This window comes from Apus apus, chromosome 4, assembly GCF_020740795.1.
Source record: "Apus apus isolate bApuApu2 chromosome 4, bApuApu2.pri.cur, whole genome shotgun sequence".
Lineage (NCBI taxonomy): Eukaryota > Metazoa > Chordata > Aves > Apodiformes > Apodidae > Apus > Apus apus.
Genome location: NC_067285.1, coordinates 32969923 through 32983432, shown reverse-complemented (window position 1 = coordinate 32983432; position 13510 = coordinate 32969923). Strand labels below are relative to the sequence as shown.

Sequence of the window (13510 nt, the reverse complement as noted above, 5' to 3'; positions counted from 1 at the left end):
TTAGTAGTTTGACTCTTTCAATACTGTCTTTTTATTAATTTGGAATGTTACCCAAACAAAATTGTTTCATCTGTTCCAGATTACAGGGATGGGGGGAACTTCAGTTTACTAAAAAAGTGTTCAAATTCCTGACTGCTTAAACAAAATCAAGCCTTGTATGTGGAAAAGAAGTTTTTTTTGTTTTTTTTTTTTTACTAAATTTATTATCTGAACTGGGCATGCTAACAGTTACAAAAGAGCACCCAAACCTGAAATCCCTGGCAGCCTTGTTAAGGAGAGCTTTGCAATGTTCTTTTTACTGCAAGCTTAAACAATTGTTTGTTCCCTCTTTATTTTGTTCTGAGCAGGGATATTTCAACATCCCCTCTTCTTCCCCTGCCTCCATTTTCTGTTTAAATCAAGTTGCACTAACAAAACATGATGCTGGAAAGAATGGGTTTGCATGTGTGTTTGTGTTGGAGTGTTGGTCTCTTAAAGACAGGAGTGAAAAAAAGGCTGTTCCTATTCTAGCCTATTTTGACCTCTGGAAATGGCTTTTTTTTTCTGATTTCCAGCCTTCTTTTACCTAGTTTTGCAAACTTTCAGCTCTTAATTAATTAATTAATGCTGGGGTCACACATAGGAAGCGATTGACACGTCTGAGTGGTGAAAGGTCAGTTTAAGCCAGCCAGAAAGAGGTGATGTGTGTGTGTGCATGCAGGAGAAAGTGCCGTGGGCTTCTGTTTTTCCTGGTTGTTAGCTGCATAATAACTGCTGCAGGTGTTTCCCCCCACTGTCAGACCATGCGAGTGTATGTGCTAGGTCTGTGGCAGTGCAGAGGCCATAAAGGACAGGAGAAGATGATCTAGGACTCTCTCACTGAAGGTCTATGAGCAATCAGACTCAGCTTCCTTTGTGAAAAGGAAGGTTTGATGGAAAAAATGAATTCATTATAGAGTAGCTTACTGCTGACTATTTTATTTGTTGTACCAGCTGCAGGACATGGGGGCTGAACGTGCTCTTAGGGCAGATCAGGGCACTGTGTGTAAGCATGGGATTCACCCTGAGCTTTGCATTTGGACGGTGTCTACAGAGGGCCTACAAGGTGAGCTGTGGAGAGAATACTGATCCCAGCGTGCCCTTCTCCCACCCCTGCCGAGTGCTGTTCATCGCAGTGCTGGAAACTTGCTCTGGGACCTGTTGCTGCTTTGGCACGATTATATTCCTTGACAGAAGCAGAGGTGCTGCAGGCAGGGCGTAGCGACTCACAATAGGTTAGTGTCTAGTTCCTGCTGCTGAGCCACGCTTAGCAGCGCGAGAAGACAAGGAGTAAAAACAACGCGTTGTAAGCATAAAAGGAGACGAGGAGGGGAATAAAAAAAGTGAACCCCCACGGGCCGCAGCGAGCAGGGTTCGAACCTGCGCGGGGAGACCCCATTGGATTTCAAGTCCAACGCCTTAACCACTCGGCCATCGCTGCTGCTGGTAGCGCCTCCTCCGCGCGCAGCCCTTACCCATTGCCCCGCCCCGCAGCCGGGACAACCCGCCCCTGCCTCGATCCGTGCCCTGCCACGCGCAAAACCAGTCATTGTCCTTCTCACCCTTCTTGCGGGGTCTGTTTACACTAGGAATTTCATCCTGTTTTCCCTCCTGTAGTCACAGCTTTTGTTAACGCTTGGTTTTGTTGGGTTTTTTGATGGCTGCAGGGGTGATGATTCCCTTCCCCTATTGATCAAGAAACGCTCTTAATAATTCTTTAACCTTCCTTAGTACCAAAAATACTGCTGGATTGAGAAGATCTTAAAACAGGCTTATGAAATTAGCCTTTTGGACCCTGAACTGGGGAACACAGAGGAGAGACAGACATTAGCACAGGGTGTTTCTAGAGTTTTAAAATAAGTCGGTTATTTTGTTGCATTTCAGTATTTATTGAATTCTCTTTACTGTTTACATGAATGCAGATTTTAAAAAGGTTTGAATCCTTACCTTGAGCTGCTCATTAGCAGCTGAGAGGTGAGTTTGTGGTCACTGACAGGCAGCTATGGCATCAGTGGGAAATAAGAACAACAATGTGGACCACTTGGAGAAACGGGGATGGTCCCTTAGCTGCATGCAGGCCTGTTGTACTAACAGACCTTTCATCATCCCTCTGAAGTGGGCAGTAAAAGGCTGGATTGATACAAAAAAATTGATACAACATGTCAGTGATTTCTTTTCCCTTACACTTAACTGCACAGGGTTTGATGCCACTGTTATTACGTGTATATTGGTTCTTTCTCTCCTGTCTTTTCCTGTTGTGGATACTAAAGTAATATCAAACCTCATTTAGAGTTTATGGTTGTGCTGTTTGCTGTGTTTTATATAATGAGAAACGCTTTCAAAACACACAAAATGGTACTCATTGTCCTAGTTTGTAACCCCCTATCCAGCTCAGTAGTATAGCATTGTAATCATCTTAGTTTAAGTTCCTGGCTGTCTAATGTGCTTATAACCAAAGTGATTTTGGACAGTTCAGATGATGTCCATGTAGCTTTGTATGTTTGGGTAAGGCTCTCATAAGGTGGTGTCTTTATCCCATAGTGTAATTGGTTTTAAATACATGAAGACAAATAACATAATTATGCCAAATTTGTATGATTATGTAAATTGTAAATGTGTGATAAGCAAGATGAGGAAAAGTATTGTCTCCAGTATACCACATTATATCCAAGGGGAACTTCTTTAAGAACAGAAGTGGAAACAGTCAGAGATCATGTTTGCTGGTGGAGAAACAAGGATTTCTCAGTTGTAAATGCCTGAAAGGACTTGTTGGGTCTTCTAGTACAAAGAGCTTTTTTGTTTTATTTTGGTTTTTCACATGGATTTGAGGACAAGGGGCAGAGCTGTTTGCTTCTACACTACTGCATCTGTGGCAGATGTATTTTATTTGCAGAAAATAAACTACTTGAAATCCGTATAAGTCATTTGTTTCGGGAAGATATTACGAAATGCAAGAACATTTTTACTATTCAAAGCCAAAGGAAACCAAATTCTAACAGCACATCAAAGTTCAGACTGGGTAAGATTCCTTCAAGTAAGGTTCCTGAAGAGACAGAACCACAGCTGTTCATGTGGGTTTGCTAGCAAGCAAAATCTAGTAAGTGATTATCATTAATGTCTGTACTATGCAAATATTCACATCACTGGAGGTCTCATGCTATTTGACTTCTGTTGTAATAGCTGCCCCAAATTATAATAGTACAAATGCTGTGTTGCAGGAATGAAGTTAATTGGCATCAACACGAAATTTCAGAACCATGTTTTGGAGTTGGTATTTGATGTCCTTGTTGAGACATGTTTTAAATCTACTGAAAAATATGCTGGAAGGACAGTTTTATTCTGAAGCCACGCAAAATGCAGAAAACCCAAACAAGACACAGCAAAAATAAATTACAGTGTGGTTGCAGTAACAAAAAGAACTAACTTAGTTGAAAAAAGTGAGGGGTGGTTATAGGCATTGACTGAATACAGAGCTCAGACTATACTCAGCCTTTAGAGTCAGTGGAAATGTCCCTACTGGCTACTAGCAAATCCGAGCTGCTTCTTTAAACCATACTTTTTAGATGCCAAAGCCAAGGTTATCAGTCACGAATGAGCCTTTGGAGCACTGAATACTTGAGCACAGTGTTGTGCACTGACACAAAGACACATGGACTGCTTACAAACTGACCACCTGGAAACCCTTGGGTAGCTGACAACTATGTAGGAAAAGCCAATGCATTTCTTAGGCCACTGAGGTCTGAGGGTGAAGCTTGAGGAACACGAGTTCCTCTCTGTCAGGCTTGCCTTGGATGGTGAAAACCCTGCAGCCTCACTAGCCCAGGCCTGCTGGCTTCTGGCAGGTTGTATTGAATACAGACTTGTAAAGGGACATCTAAAACATACCTGCACTATCCTGAGCCCTTGAAACCTGGAAATAGATTCAGTTTTAAGTTTGTCTCACAAATTGTAATGTCTAACTTTTATATTTTGAATTTAGAAGCCTCTATTTCCTAGCAGGACCAATAAGAAACTTATTTTTTCTTTTAAGTAAGAGTTGCCTTTCTTTTGTTTTCCACCCAAAACCAGGGCTAGAGTTTAACGTGCAATTTCAACAGAACATAATAAAAGATGAGAGTTGGTTGAGTTGTGCAAATGACACACAAAGTGTTATGTTTAATCAACTACATTAAATTGAATCTAGAAAAACTCGATGTCTGTCTCTTCAGAGGAAGTTGTTACTTGAGCATAGACTGACCTCCAGTGTCCTTTGTGCAAGCTGCAAGTGAAAGAGTAGAGAGGATGTGTTGCGTGTACCACGTGCAGAAGGAGCACATTGGCTTTCATGCTATAATCTTGTAAGATGAGCAGTCATCAAAAAGGGATTCGGGAAGACTGACAGCATATACACAGCTATTTGAATTCTAGCACTTCGCTCTGAAGCTTTTGTGTTCCCAAGTCAGTACAGTACGAACCACTGCAAATATTCTGAAGAAAGCCTCAACTGAAATAGCATGGCAGTGTTAAGTCCTAGATACTGAGACAGGGAAGCTCAACAATATCTAAAAAAGTAATTAAAATCTTGAGATACAAGCCTGAAGTAAAACTGAAACAAATTCCTAAAATATAATCAGGTTTGTTGCCACGTGCTGGAGAGCCTGTGCAGATGTTTAATTACTAAAGCACGCTACCTGCTAAATATCACCTGATTTTAAAGACTTTAAAGTCGAATATTACTGGCTACCTTTAAGATGCAGAGGCAACATAGGAGGATGGAGAGCAGAAGAAAACTGGTTTGGGGCAGTTAGAGCAGGATAGAGCAGGCACTTTGCTTTTAGATGCCTCAGCCAGCTGCTCAGGTCATCTCACAGACATCAGAGGTCCTTGCCCTCACTGGGCAGGTAAGCTCACCTATTCCAGAACAGTATGAGCAATTATTCATAAACACTTTTCCATAGCCATTGAGCAGCCATGAAGATGACTAGATATGAGAGTAATAGCCTAATTAAAGCATTTAGTAGGGCACACACTAAAGCTAGCAATGTTAATGTATCTATATTGGTAATTTGCATACAATGATATTGCCAAAGAATCAGATAATTATCAGAATTAATGCATATAACTATATGAACGTATTGTTCAGGAATTTTAGAATTTTTTAACCTATGACACCTGTTTTTAAATGGAAAGAAGAATTACAGCTGACAGCCTTCAGGAAGGAGTGTGGTATTTAGGAAGTTTTCATAAACTGAAAATGCAATTAAAATGGCTTTGGAAGTGCAAACTAAATGAAAAACATCAATGCTTAGAATTTTTCTTCATGGCAGTACTAAATGTGAAGTAAACAGTAAAAAAAGCTTTGGCATATCTCATGGGCTTTTAATGAAGATTTAACTGGTCAAAAGTGAACATAACAGAGAACATTTCCCAATGGATAAGTGTATTTTGGAAAGTAAATTTATCTCCCAAAGGAATCTTAAAAGTTTTATTTCCTATTCACTTAAACCTAGCAAGAGCTGAACACTGGAATAGATAATGGTGAGAGAAAAATCTGGTTTAGGACTGTTACGTAAAATAATGGTACAAGGATAGGTTTGCCTGTATTTTTTTCGTGTCTTTGATGTCTGTAAGTAAAGAGGACAGATGCTGCCAAATCTTTTATAGGAGTATGGACAATTCAACCAACCCCTAGAAAAAAAAAAAAAAAGTAAGTGATAATCAGTATGCAAATGTATTCTTCAGCATTAAATAACTTCAGGAGTTCTTACAGCATTTCTGGTATCAATGAAAAGCCCTTTAAGGATCATTTGCTGTTTCCATCTCTCTTATGAATGATAGATGGTATAAGACTGATGTTAAACTTGCCTGTGAAACAGATATTAATTTAGTAGGATTTTATGCATGCTTGATGAGAATTCTCCCTAATTAAGGAGTCAGCAGAGTTGTCAAGCTTCAAGGAGTTTGCATTTCATCATATTATGCTTTCTGACTCAATTTGTCTAAAAAAGGGCTCGGGCAGTTCTTTTGTGACGTGGGTGTGTTTACCCCTTCCTTTCTTAGCTCAGAACCCTGAACTGTTCTCCTCTTCACTGCTTGTTAGTGGGCACAGTCAGTCCCTTCCCCTGACTTACCATTGTGTTTCCCAGTTTTGTGGCTCCTGTCTTTTTGAGGCTAGCACAATGGTGCTCCACTTTACTTCTGTTTCGTTGAGAACATCCTGACAGACGCACAATAAAATTCTGTACTAAAGGGATTGCTGGCTTGTGAAGTACTCCACCTGCTTCACTTGCTTGCTCCACTTTTACAGCATCAGGATCTATTACTAATGACTGGAATGCTATTTCTGGTATTAAAGATGCAAGAGAACTTCCCAAGTGCTTAAGCAGTGGCACAATTGGATCTAGTAATCATGCAGTGACATCTGAAAGGTTGAATGCAATCCTGCTGTCTTAGAAGACTATTTAATGGCTATTGCAGATGTTTATCTGGATAATAGAAAAGATAAAGTCCCTTACCTTTATTTATTGAGATGGAGACATTAGTTACTGTTTGGGGAATGGCAGCATTTTTAGACACTTTTAGCACTTTTTTAGCACTTTTGTTACTTAAAACACTTTTGTTACTTCCCATACTCGGTGTTTCTACTTGCAATTGTTTTATACATTTCCTACATTTTAATGAAAACAGAAATAGGGTAAGTGGATAAGGAAATGTCTCTAACATTGGCAGTAGCTGGATATGCTTTCCAATCTAAGGATGCTAAATATCATGTGAAAATGCTACAGTATATGCCAAAAATACAGGATTATTAGACCTGGCTTTCACAATGCATCCACAATGCTATAATAAAAAAGTGATATATTTATCACCAAGAGTAACCACCATTTAGAAATTCTGTATTGTTTGTCTTTTGTCCCTGTTCTGAGCAGAGATCCCTGTGTAGGTATGGAGACCCTGGTTTACTTCAAACAGTTGTTCCCATTTGTATGATACAAATCTTTAAATACAAGACTTTTATTTGCATTTTTTCATTTCACCATATTTTTCCAGTTGGACATATTCTTCCCCCCATAAAAACAATGTATAGGGAGTCTATTTAATAGTTGTAATTAAAAAAAAATGTGATTTTGCTGAGTTTCACAGGCTATTTTTCTCATTGTCATTACACAGATGAATTATGATAGTGGGTAAAACAAGTAGGTGCATCTAATGCAATATCCTGATTTTTGTTAGTACCATCATATTACCAGATGCTTTAGAAGAAATGTTAAATGAGGTGAGAGTGAAAAACACCCCTTCATCAGAAAATCTTGCTGTTGATCCGTGGTTGGTTAACCCTGAAACTCATACTTGTGCCTAAACATTACATCTATTTGTAGTATTGACAAGTTGCAATTATCCTGGGTAAATGACCACTCTAATTTTAATTCATATTAAGCCTCAGTGATAGATTGCATCAATAGACCTTTCCAATTTTGTATGCATGTAAGATAAAATACTTTGTATATATTGAATTATAAGACCTTGAATGCAAGAAAGCTAAAACCCAGGAAGAGAGAATAGATGCAGCTCTGATGATCCTTTTGAAGTCAGTTTACCAGGGGTCTGTCAGCAAAATGTCCTCTTTGTTTCAAACTAAGGTTCTATGCACACGTTGCTATCAATATTAGGTGATCTATTAATTACACGTCTGTTAAGCGTTCTGCTGTGTAGAAATACATAGCACACAAGATTGGCACCCATGGGTAAAGGTTTGATTTTTATAGGTCTGTATTGTTGACAATTTCTGTTGCTGGTGGGCTGCACATGGAGAAACACACTGGTAAGGTGCCGTGCTTGAATAGTTTGAAAAAGCAAACCTCAAGCAATGGAAGTATTTCAATTTTTGTCTTCTTGTATGGATCCTGAGAAGACCTGAATGTGGGTTCAGGAGCTGCAGGCACTGCTGTTTCATTTCTGATGCTCATGGTGATATAATGAATTTCGCAATTTAAGCTTCCATGCTATGAATTTCATGCTGCCTGGCTTCTCAGTAGTAGTGGAACTAGAGCCTTGTAAGCATGTTGTTTTTAAAGAGGTCTCTCTTTAAATAATACTATACATTGTTTGTAAAAAATTATAGCTTATGGATTCAATTACAGTTCTAACGAGTTTGATTAAATAATGTACAAATGTGAAATATATTAACTCTGCTCAGTGCTGTCATTAAAAATAAACAAATTAGTAAAGCAACTGAAAATAGTAAGAAAGTATTAATTACTGAATTTACTTACAGATAATAGTTGAAAGCAAGTGGGTAGTCAGAATATTGGAATGTGCTGTCTGTAAAAGAGAAGAAAACCACTTTTATTTCTGAACTTATTCAAGTGAAACTAATGTTAGAAGTTACTGCAGCAATGTGAAATTTTGTTAAGTAGTTTGATTTTAAAATTTCCTTTGGCCTAGGGTAAGTCTAAGATCCTGGGTCTGGCCACATACTGTGTCCATGCTCTGGTGCCATGTTTGGGCTAGATTCAGCCACTCACCAGTTACAACTTTTTTACTTGCTTTCTTAAATCCAGGGACCTGAAGTGCATGAAACCCTGATGTTCATCAGCCAATTTCCTTACCTAGATGATCACTGACCAAGCCAGGGGTGCACTACAGGTTGTGTTCACCCAATGCAGATATGGATAACTTAATTGATTAGAAATTTGATGTATTTTCATGGGTACCTCATTTGATTTGAAATGTTATTTATTAAAGTTCCAGTGTGCTATGGCTGAAGTGCTGGGTCTGACTAGGCCTATTTCTCATTCAGGGCTGTGAAATTCTACTCAGTCTTCCTAGAGCAGAACACGCAAAAGCAGAACCTTGCCTTGTGAGCCACAGGAAAAAAAATGTTAGTAAAACAGACGGGAAAACTTACTACCTGATAAAATAGCATCTCAGAAGCAGCAACGCACGAATACTGACATAAAATGATTTCACTTAAAACAACCCGATGTGATTTGTGCACTTTTTTTTTTTGTTCCATTCGTACAACCAAGAAGTGGTTCTGGCAGGAACGTTTGGCAACGGCGGCGTTTGCTGGTGTGAACTTCCTTCCCCACTCGCAGGGAGCTGAAGTGGCAGGGTGTTGGCAGGCCCCCTCACAGGTTTGTCCAGCAAACCTCTGCCTCGAGTGGCGCTGCTGCCAAACAACCACCTGCAGAACCTGGCGGGTAGATGTGGTTGTGCTTTCCTGCCCCAGGGGCCTGCCTGCTTGTTGCTCAGGGCTGTTGTGGGGCTTTAAGCTTGACTGCTGTGGTGTGAATTCTCGTGAGCGTGTGAGTCAGCAAAAATACATCTAACACAGGGGCTTTGGCAGGAGACTTCAGACTTGATGCTTTAGCAGCGTGGGCAGGGGATAACTGCAGAATTTGAAATACTCACCTGTAATGACATGTGCCTTCCACTTTGTTTCACAGGTGACCGATCAAACCCAAGTTTGAGTGTCTTGTATCTTACGATGAAGACAACTTGGGAATGGCTCAGGTCCCCGAGCATCAGTATCAAGAGCCATTTTAGACGCTTTTAGCCTCATAAGGTATCCCCATATCCAGCCCTGGCGTGTGTGCTTGAAGCCAATGGGAGACCTGTGGTACCCAAGGGACCTGTGTGACGGGCACCCTACATTACCTAGAATGGCAGTAGCTTAAGTGATTTGCTTAGTAAATTGTGGACTGATGCAGTTACAAATATCTAATGATTTTTAAAAGTGTAATTGATATCTCCATAACGTTTATATTGAATCTTGCAGTTAAGTGAATTGCCTGTTTGTTCTAGCTTTCAATTAACATTACTGACGGAAACAAGATAGCTAAGAAATGCTGAGAAATACTAACTGCAGTTAGTAAGATACAGACTTGGATTGCGTCACATAGTTTGAATAAAGTTCTCAGAAAAATACAAATTTTTAGTCTAATTGTATCTTTACCATGGCATTATCAGATATATTTCCCCCATAATATACTATGACATCATCTAGAAAAGTCTGCTTATTTTCTGTGAATGCTATTGGATGCTTTTGCAGGGGAACAAAATCTGCTGTTAGGTGTTCTGCAAGGTACACCTTTTGTCTGACTTAGAAATCTTTATACGCAGTTTCAGTGCAGAAGGTGTTACTGACAATGGTTGGCCATTGCAGTATTGTCTCTTATGTGTGTTCAAGTCTTGGTTTTTTTGCCTTAGTTATGAGTAGTCACAAAATATACTTGTTCCTTGTGAGTAGTCACAAGAGATACTTGTTTTTTTGGTTTTGTTTTTTTTTTTTCTCTCTCCCTTAGTTGAACCCCTCCAATGCTGTTAGCTGGTGTCAGATGACCTCAGTCTTCAGACAGCCTGTTTTAAGATGTAATGGTTTAAGGCACATTAAGATCTAAAGCAGCACAATAGACAGTCTCTAGCAGAACAGATGAAAGTATTGAGCAACTTAAGCCTTTTCAGAATTTCCAGAGTTTTTTTAGTGGTGCATTCAGGGTACTCACATTTACTATAATAGCAAGTGAGCAAAACTCCAATCACGTCCTTAGCTTAAATAGCTGTCTTGGTGGAAAATCTTATACATGTGGGATTATTGATCTGGCAATATGTTTTGAGTGTTTTGTGAAGGTAAATGAAGATTGTAATGTACATGATGGTTTGCATGAACTTTACTGTATGTACATTGCAACTATATTTGACCTGGGTTTTACAAGAATGGCCTTTGCTTTCCTTCTTCCCCTTTCTCCTCTCATGGTCAAGATAAAGCTCACTGATTCCTCAGGGGGCTTTGCCAGAGACTTCAGAGGTGTCTGATTTAGGGTCTAAAAGCTCAGTGCCAAACTATGTTTGTAAGACTAGGAATGAGCTTGGGGTTTCTTTAAGTGGAATTTTCGGTAACAAGTTGTCAGTGAAGTTAGGAACTAACAGTTTAGGAGGAGGTCCCAAATAGGTACTGCCCTCCCCATTTTGACTCTCATCCCCTCCTATTTTGTTTCTTATAGACTAGGAATGACAGGCACCAATTGCTGTCTCGCTGGCAGTGCTGCTGGAGTCAAGCTGCATCAAGAGGAGCTCTTCCCAGAGCTGTTTCTAGTATCTCGTTAGATTCTTGATTCACAAGGTAAGAAACTAAGAGGAATTAAGGGAATTTTCCACTTAGTGAAAGAATATGAAGCTGTGAATGGAACCATAGTTGCTTAATCAAATAACCCCCTCAAAAGTTTTAGTTAAAAAGCCAGTTTTCTTAACTGTCTTTCCAGAAGAAGAAATTTTAAACATGCTTTGGTAAAATGCTCAAAGTATTTTTAATGTCATGGTCTTGTCACCTGAAGCCATCCAAATGTGAAAAAAAAATTGGAGTTTTGGAAAAGGAAGGAAAACATGTTGCGTGGATACTGTTATTTTTAAAAGTTTAACTTACCTCCTAGTGCTTTGTTAGATTTTGCATCTTATGCAAGGAGGGTTTTTGTAAATGTAAGTCTTATCACCTCAGTGTTGAAAACACTGAATTATTGTGCAAGGAAATTGTATAAATTTTTAAAATTTATTTTAGAATATGAAACACACTTGTTTATATGTGAGGGGTAATGGAGGGGTAACTCAGTATGTTTCAAAAATGTATGTATACTAGGACAATTTTCTGTTACAAAAAATCCGTTTGGATTCCTCTCATTAAAGACATGATATATGTTCAGAGATAGTGAAGCCCAGAAGACATCCAACAGTAAACCATTAGGCTTTATGACAGGCAACTATTAAATATGCATGATTAATTGTTGCTATTCTCTCCTATTCCTGATCAGTTGGTCTGTGACAGAAACTAAACCACCCTGGAAAAAAAATTTTTTGTTTTTAGGTATTTTTTTAATGGTTGCTCTTTAGTCGAATGCTTTTCAGTTGGAATGGGACCAAAGGTCAAAATGGGTAGAAATGTCTTTACTCTTTATTTCTGAAGCTGCTTTACCAGAAGTTATGTATCAACTAAAAGTTTTTCTTCTGGCTCACATCTTGATTTCAAACCAGTTGCATGAGTTGATAGAGGAACTGGTGTTGTGCTCCAGGAACCCCACTAGAAGAATTAATCTGCCTTGTCAGAGATCTGTTGCCATATACAGGCATGGAATGGTGGGATTATGGTTTTGCTTAAATATCATTTATCTGTCCTCTGTTTTTTGGGTCGTGCTTTTGTAGGTGCTAGCTAACTAGCTGCTTGCCAGCATCCAAAATGATGCAGTTTCTGAGAACCATTTCTTTTGGCTTTTTATGTGTATCTCAAAATGAATATATACCTAAGAATTATCAATCACATATGCTACCCTTAATTTTGCGGTTGCTTTGTGGATGTCTGCAGACAACAGGGAAGAAGAATTACACTATTTGGGCCACTGTACAAAACAAATAATGCAAACCTTTGAAAGCAGTTAAATGGTATGTGATGGTGAGGCATCCTGGAGGAATGCATGGGTATGAAACAAGAAAATCAATTGGCAAGAGTAGCAGCTACAGAGAAAAAGGAAAACCGTGGCTTTTTACCTCTTTGCAGCAGAGTAAGATATAAACAAATAGTACAGTATAATGTTGCAATAGATAACCCTCAGCAAATGACAAAAAGGAGAAACAAGGGGATTGCATTTAACAGAAGTAAAATTTGAAAACCTTTTAGTAGCACATCAGGGAATTTTTTTGTTGTCTTTTTTTCTTTTTCTTTTTCTTTTTTTTTTTTACTGAGTTGAAGGGTATCCTATTTTTAGTGGAAGGTCAACTTGAACTTTATTTAAACAGTCTCTGGTTCTGATTAGAGATAGGAACACTTTAAAAGTGATAACAAAAGGGAGGGCTTGGAGCCAGACCTTTTTAACCTATCACTACCAGCACGGGATAACCCTCCATGTAGGAACTGTATGCCACTGAGGGAGGGGCTTGTTCAGTACTCAAAGTGCATCCAGTGAAAACAGCACAGAGACTCATGGGAAAGGATTTTTTTTTTTCCTTTAAGAATTTGAAATTAGTCTGAAGGCTGTTAATGAAAAACTGTTTTAATTAAATGCTGCCATCTGATATCTCACTACCTTTTTTTTTGGTTATTCTTGAAGTAAATGTCTTTAACATCACAACTGCAGTTCCGAGCCTAAATACTCCAGTACCTACAAAGATGTACCTGGAAGAAGTCTTATGAAGATAGGATTGTTAAAGCCTTTCTGAACCAAGCAGGGTTATTTGATTCTGCAGTCACCCATAATGGTGTGTATCCGCTAGAATTTAATTGATATCAGTGGAACTATTTAGTTTTTTGCTAATATAGTGAGAGCATTGTCAGGTTCACAAGCTTCCATAGTTACACTGCAGTGGAGATTTTCCTTGCTGTAGCTGTAGGCTCAGGACTGTGACACACATTTGTGCTGTTGGTTGAAAAGCAGAGCATGCCAGTGCAAAGCTAAAAGTTCTGTTGGTCAGGCTGTAGGATTCACACCTCTGCTGGAACCTCTCCTAAGATTTGTCAGTGTGTCCC

At 39.1% G+C, this 13510-nt stretch overlaps 1 non-coding gene across 1 annotated transcript; it reads right to left on the bottom strand.

The window, feature by feature from the left end:
- Nucleotides 1-1377: 1377 nt before the first annotated feature.
- On the bottom strand, nt 1378-1459 carry TRNAS-UGA (transfer RNA serine (anticodon UGA)). Its single transcript has one exon. It is a non-coding gene; the product is annotated as a tRNA-Ser (tRNA).
- Nucleotides 1460-13510: the final 12051 nt, after the last annotated feature.